This window comes from Fukomys damarensis, unplaced genomic scaffold, assembly GCF_012274545.1.
Source record: "Fukomys damarensis isolate Sample0158 unplaced genomic scaffold, DMR_v1.0_HiC HiC_scaffold_5, whole genome shotgun sequence".
Lineage (NCBI taxonomy): Eukaryota > Metazoa > Chordata > Mammalia > Rodentia > Bathyergidae > Fukomys > Fukomys damarensis.
The window spans coordinates 19,058,658-19,064,970 of record NW_022900917.1 but is presented as its reverse complement, the minus strand read 5'-3'; the positions used below and the strand labels follow the sequence as shown (position 1 = coordinate 19,064,970).

The following is a 6,313-nucleotide window of genomic DNA, read 5'->3' as shown; positions in this document are numbered from 1 at the left end:
AGAGTGTGTTACTTTATGCTAACGTGTACATTATGTTGTCTGTATCACACTTATGTGTACAAATAAAAACTTGAGCCCTTGTAGTTATTTGGGGTTTCGATTGCTCTCACAAGAACTAATGCAATAGGAAGGTCAGTTCTGTGACATGATAGGAGCGCAGCAATTTCTTATGAAGTAGATGTATGGATGAATAGTTAGGAACAAAGTGCCACCACAAATCCGCAGCCATATTTTGAAGTTGAGTTATTCTTCAGGCAGAAGGGCATCAAAACCACTGGGATTTGCTCCTGAAAGTCCAGTGAGCCGTGAAGTAAAGCATTTAGACTATTGTGAATGCAATGGTACACTCTTCGTATAGGTTGAGTGTGGGGAAAGGAATGGGAAATGAGGCTGAAAGAAGGGAAGAAATGATAAAAGTTTAGCTCCTAAATTAACATCCGCTATGAATTGATCTTTCCTATAGCAAAAAGGGGCAAAAAGTTGAGGCATTTTCAATAGCTGACACAGGCCTCTTCATACCTCTTTTGTTTTATCCATCTCTTACAAGCTCCCGAGCAGGAATCCCGCTTAAATATGAGTGGTTATTATAAAAACTATGGCTGTATCCCTTTCTCCCTGGCTTACTGCACTGCTCATCCCTTTCCAAACTCCACCTCCAGTTAGTTCATAGGTAGTAGGAGCAGTTATACCACGGAAATGCGTGTTCGCTATGAAGCATGGCTTTTTCTTGTGGTGAACAAATTGTTAAATATTTATCAGCACATCCCTGCCTGCAGGCACCAGAGTTGGAATTATAGAGGATGAGGTGCTGTAGTTTTGTTAGCGACTGCGATAATATGCAAAGAAGCCTGTGTAGTCTGTAATATCACAGAGCGTCCTAAGTAACGACCAAAGCTTTGGATGGAATTCTTGGGTCAGGTATCTCATACAATCAGGAGAGTAAAGAGGTGTTTTTTTTTTACTCGACTTCCCTGACTAATACAAGAAGATAATCATCACAGAGAGCTAGTGTAAGAGTATGACTGTAAGAGATGCATAAAATAAAACAGATGTAAATAAGTTTATACTAGTTAGCTATTGAAAATGCCTCTGTTTCACTAACTCCAAACTGCTGGAACTAAATGTATAACCTGCACACAGGCCCAGGAAGGAGTGTGATATTTTAAAGTGGATAAACCTGAGTCTCCACACCAGAAGGAAGCTGCCTTAACATCAAAAATCATAGCAATGTTAATCAGACCCAGATGTTGATTGGCGGCAGTTATTGGAGGAAGAAATCTCATTCTTTTACCAAAGTAGGTAGGATTTCCTATACATATAACAAATCAAAGAAGAATAAATATAGAAATTCAGAGTGACACAAGTTGACTAGAACCCTAAATAGTTCGTCAGTAACCTCATAGCTGTGGAGAGATGAATATTTACAGAGAGGGAGTTTGATGGGTGAACCAGTGAGCTGAACTACTTTCCTCCCTTCTGTACATGGATGTGTGCTAGCTTTATGCTACAGTGAATTGCTCTGAGTTCTTATTTGATTTTTCTGAACTGTAGTGAATAAATATAAACAGGAAGTTGAAATACATTTAATTTGCAAGTGTCTGGGACTGAGAATTCACTTTGCAAAATATCTCTATATTCTTTGTCTCCATTGCACACATATCTATCAGTCAATATCAGTCCCAAAGAAGAGATGTATTAAGACAAAAGAAGAGAAAATTTAAAAGTAGCTTTGTGACTTAGCAATTTACTAGCTCTGATGAATATTTGTGGTAGAAGAGTTCAGAAGTTATAGTTCATTAAGTTAAGAAATTATCTATTGATTTCTTTACCTAATTGTAATCAGCTTTATATGAATCAATCACAGGGGCAGAAAATTAGTGGGAGACATAATTACAATAATGGATTTATGTTTTTTAACTTCTGTGGGCTAATTATCTCTCATTTTGTCAATCTTACCAAGGGTTTTGTTGAGGTAGGTGTATTAGCCCATATTACACTTGAAGAAACTGAGGCTCAGAAAGGTAATGTGATTTGCACCAAGTCAAGGAAATAACAGGCAGCATCTATTGTAATAGCAGATGTCCTAATTTCAAGTCCAAAAGTTTCCCACTTCACCAGAGCCGTCTTGATATTTGACTTGGTTTCATATTAATTGTGCTATTGGTCATGGTAAGAATATTAATGAATACAATTACCAACGATTTAGTAAGGGAACAATTTTAAAAACTTAAGTTTATTAGAAATGGCCAATTTAGTTTTATAAGGGATAGCTCATACTGAAATAAGTGACTGGATTTTTCTAGGCTATAGTTCCCATAGTGACCATGGAAAGACTGACGCTATGTACTTGGAATTCCGAAAAGGTTTTGGTAACATCTCAGAGATCATTAGCTCAGATCTTGGACTCTGGGTAAAGTACCTTGTTAGATAAAACACCAGGCTCACAACAGTAAGTAAAAGGACAGATCTGTGGCTAGAAATAAGGCAGAAGCAGAGCACCCAAGAGATTGGTTGCTCTTTCAATTTGTGATTTATCGGATTGTTGAGAATTGTAAATGTGATGCTCCTGGTGGGTTGACAATGTACAAATTAGGGGGAAAAAAGGCACCCAGCCAAATCCAAAAGAATATATTTATTTTAATCACCTTAAATAATTATTACAATTAATCTAATTCTTGCTGCAGTTGGCTAGGCAAATGTTTGGAGGCAGAGACCAGCTAGTCATAGAAAAGAAGTACAAGAGGTTCTGAGACCTATTTTTCTAAGTAGAAGGTATAAATAACATATGTGTAAAAATAAAAATAAGATAGAATGAAATAGGAACATGCGCAAGTCAGAAACAAAATAAACACCCAGATCGTCCTCTGATTTTGAATTGATGTTCATCATTCTTCCTTGACCTCCAAAATCAATTGCCTTCTTCATCATCTACCGTCCCCTCGCTTTCCCCCTCCATCCCCTGTACCACTGTTCTCAAACAAGCTTCTGTCCTTAGCTCCATGAGTTTTGCACAGTCACGAAGTATCTCTTGCTGCTGCCATTTGCAATCTGTCTCTTATCCCGAGCTCTAAATCTAATTCGAACACCGTGAGCGAGTAAATGACTGGATTACTGAAATTAATTAATCCATCTCTTCCAGACTTCCACAGCCGCCAGGAATGATTTGCTCACTTCCTGCTCCCTTAGCAATTTTATGCCCTATTTGCATCATTTTCATTTCTATTCATTTGTATGACTGTTTATTCTTCTGTACTTTGATGAGCAATGCGAGGCATCCTGCTAAGGCTGCAAAGTCCCAGGGAATAGGAAAGAGATAAACTATTTCTTTTTTTATCCCCTACTGTATCTGAAGGAAAGACAGGTACACTCTGACCTGTGGGCTATATTTGACACCCAGCCTGTTTTTATTTTATCTTTTTTTTCTAGGTGAAATCCACACAACGCATAGTTAACTGCTTTATAAGATTCAGTGGCATTTAGTATCTTCCTAATGTTGTGCAACCAACACATCTGAATAGCTCCAAAATAGCTTCATCGCCCCAAAAAGAAAACCCCACATTCTCATGCATTCTCTCCCCACTCTCTCCTCTGGCCCCAGTCTCTGGTAACTTAGTCTGCTTTTTGCCTGTAGAATTTTATATATTTCTGGATATTTCATATAAATGAAATCATACAATATTAGACTTTTGTGTCTGGCTTCTTCTACATCATAATAGCTTCTGAGGTTACTGACACATCGTGACATGGATCAGTACTTCATTCCTGTTTGCCACACTTTGTTTATTCTCCCACCTATGGATATTTGGGTTGTTTCTACCCTCTGTCTGTTGCACACAGTGATTTGATAACTTTCACATAAAACTATTTCTTTGAAAACAACCATCTCTTTGAATACCTGTTTTCAATTCTTTGAAGGTGTCCATTAGGAGTAGAATTATAGAATAATCTGGGGATTCTGTTTTAATGTTTTGAGGAACCACCAAAATGTTTCCCATAATGGATGAATCACTCCATATTTCCAGTAGCAATGTAAGTGTGTTCCGATTTTTCTACACTGTCACCATCAAGTGTTATTTTCTGTCTTTACTATTATTACTAATGCCATCATAGTGGGTGTGAAGTACTATGTTATTGTGATATTGAGTAACATTTCCCTAATGACTAATTCTTGTAGGCTATTTCTATGTCTCCTTTCAAGAAATTCAGTCATTCATAGGAAAATGGATGCACATTGAGGCCATACTCTTAAGTGAAATAAATAAGTCACACATGTGTAAATACTGAATAGTATTTCTGGTGTGAAAAATTAAAAGTGTAAATAAGATCCAAATGGTATAATTGACAATGTGAAATAGGATGAAAAGGGCTAAAGGTGTAGGGGAAGTGGGAAGGGTAGGGAAAGGGAATAAGAGAAAAGAAAAATGTGAGAAAACAAAAAATTGGCAATAAAGTTTTTGTAAATAGGGAAGGGAGGAGGGGGTGAAGAGAGAGCAGGGGTATGGGGAAAAACTGAGAACCAAGACCTGTCACATAAATGTACAAGATACCAATGATGAATGTAACTGTACTGTATACCTAAAAAGTACCAATTAACTCAACGAGAAAAAAAAAAAAAGAAATTCAGTTCTTTTGTTCCTTTTTTCTTTTTTTTTTTTTTTTTTTTTGTACTGGGGATTGATCTGAGGACCTTGTGCTTGTGAGGCAGGCAGTGGAACCACTGAGCTAAATCCTGGCTCTTTTGTCCATTTTAATTGGATTTTCTATTATTGAATTATAAGAGTTATTTATATATTCTGGATATCTAACTTTTAATATATTTGTCATTTGAAAATATTTTTTCCATTTTGTAGGTTTTTTTTTTACTTTTCTGATAATGTCCTTCGAGGCTGAAAATTTTTTACGAAATCCAATTTATTTCTTTGAACAAAATCCAGTTTTGTTCTTTGCACTTTTTGCACCTTACCTAAGAACCTATTACCAAATTCACAGTCAAGATTTATCCCTATTTTCTTCTAATAAATTTGTGGCTTTAGTCTTTGTGTTTATTCTGTTGGTCAATTTTTAGTCAAAATTTTACATATGCTCTGATGTAGGGATCTAATTTTATTCTCTTGTATAAGAATCTATTATCCCAAAACCATCTGTTTAAAAGATTATTCTTTACTTATTGAAGAGATTTGCAACCTTGTAAAATAAAGCAATTGGCCATAGATATGTTGGCTTATTTCTGACTCTTTATTTTATTCCAATGTTCTACATGAGCGTTCTCATGTCAGTATCATACTGTTTTCTTTTTATTACTATAGCTTTGTGATATACTTGAAAATAAGAAGAGTGAGTCCTCCAATGTTTTAATCTTTGGGATATTGTTTTGACTGGACTACATGGAGAAACAAGAGTGAGGTCAGGAGTTAAGACTAGGATATAACTCAAGCTCTTGCTACCTATATCACATTCAGCTACTAAGTAATGCTATGGTACAGTCAAGATGATACATTATCAACAAAATTATAGAGTACAGATTGTCCATTGGTCAAAATATGCTTCCAAGAGTTTGCTTTGTCGTTAGCAGATTACTACAGTCCAACTCTTACCTGTATGTCCAGTAATAGAAAATCTTCCCTCGTCCCACTTATCAGTCTACTACTTCACTTGAATTGTTCTGTATACTTTTGATGTTCACTCCCAAATATTTAGCAACCTATTCCAGAAAAAGAGTCAAGAGCTTGTATATTTCAGTTTGAATATGAACTTATCACATGAGATTATTGGAGGTTTAGCTGCCACAATACTGTGAAAAATCCCTTTTCAAATCTAGTAAGAACTGGCATGTTCTGTTAATATTGTATCTTTTTAAATCCCTGATATTGCTCAATTATCTTTGATTTTATAGTTTATCTTCTGTAGTTTCTAAATTAACCCACTCTTTTATTTAGTGGTAATTCATTCCAATTGTTCGCTGTTATATTCGGTATATTAGATGAAAACTACTGTTCATTTGATTCTATTTTATTTTACATCTAATATATGAGTATGATAAAATTAATAGTTTATAAGTAAACTTATCCCAATCCTTGTATATATTTATCCAGATTTTGATAGTTTAATCATTTCAATCAAAATCCATATAAAGCTTTTCTCCCTCATAAAATGTGCTTTTTTAAACAGAAGAAGTAACACATAAATAAATTTTTATTGGTCTTTTTTTTAAGTAAAAATCATAGAATTTGAAAGCTTATTTCACATTCTGTCCTTGAAATGACTCCCCACCCCCTCCTTCAAAGATTGCTAATTCACTCAATTTCCCATTACG

General features: G+C 35.3%; 1 pseudogene; it reads left to right on the top strand.

Moving 5' to 3' along the window:
• Positions 1 to 696: 696 nt before the first annotated feature.
• LOC104859164 overlaps positions 697 to 6,313 on the top strand; it is a 64,853-nt pseudogene continuing 59,236 nt past the window's right edge.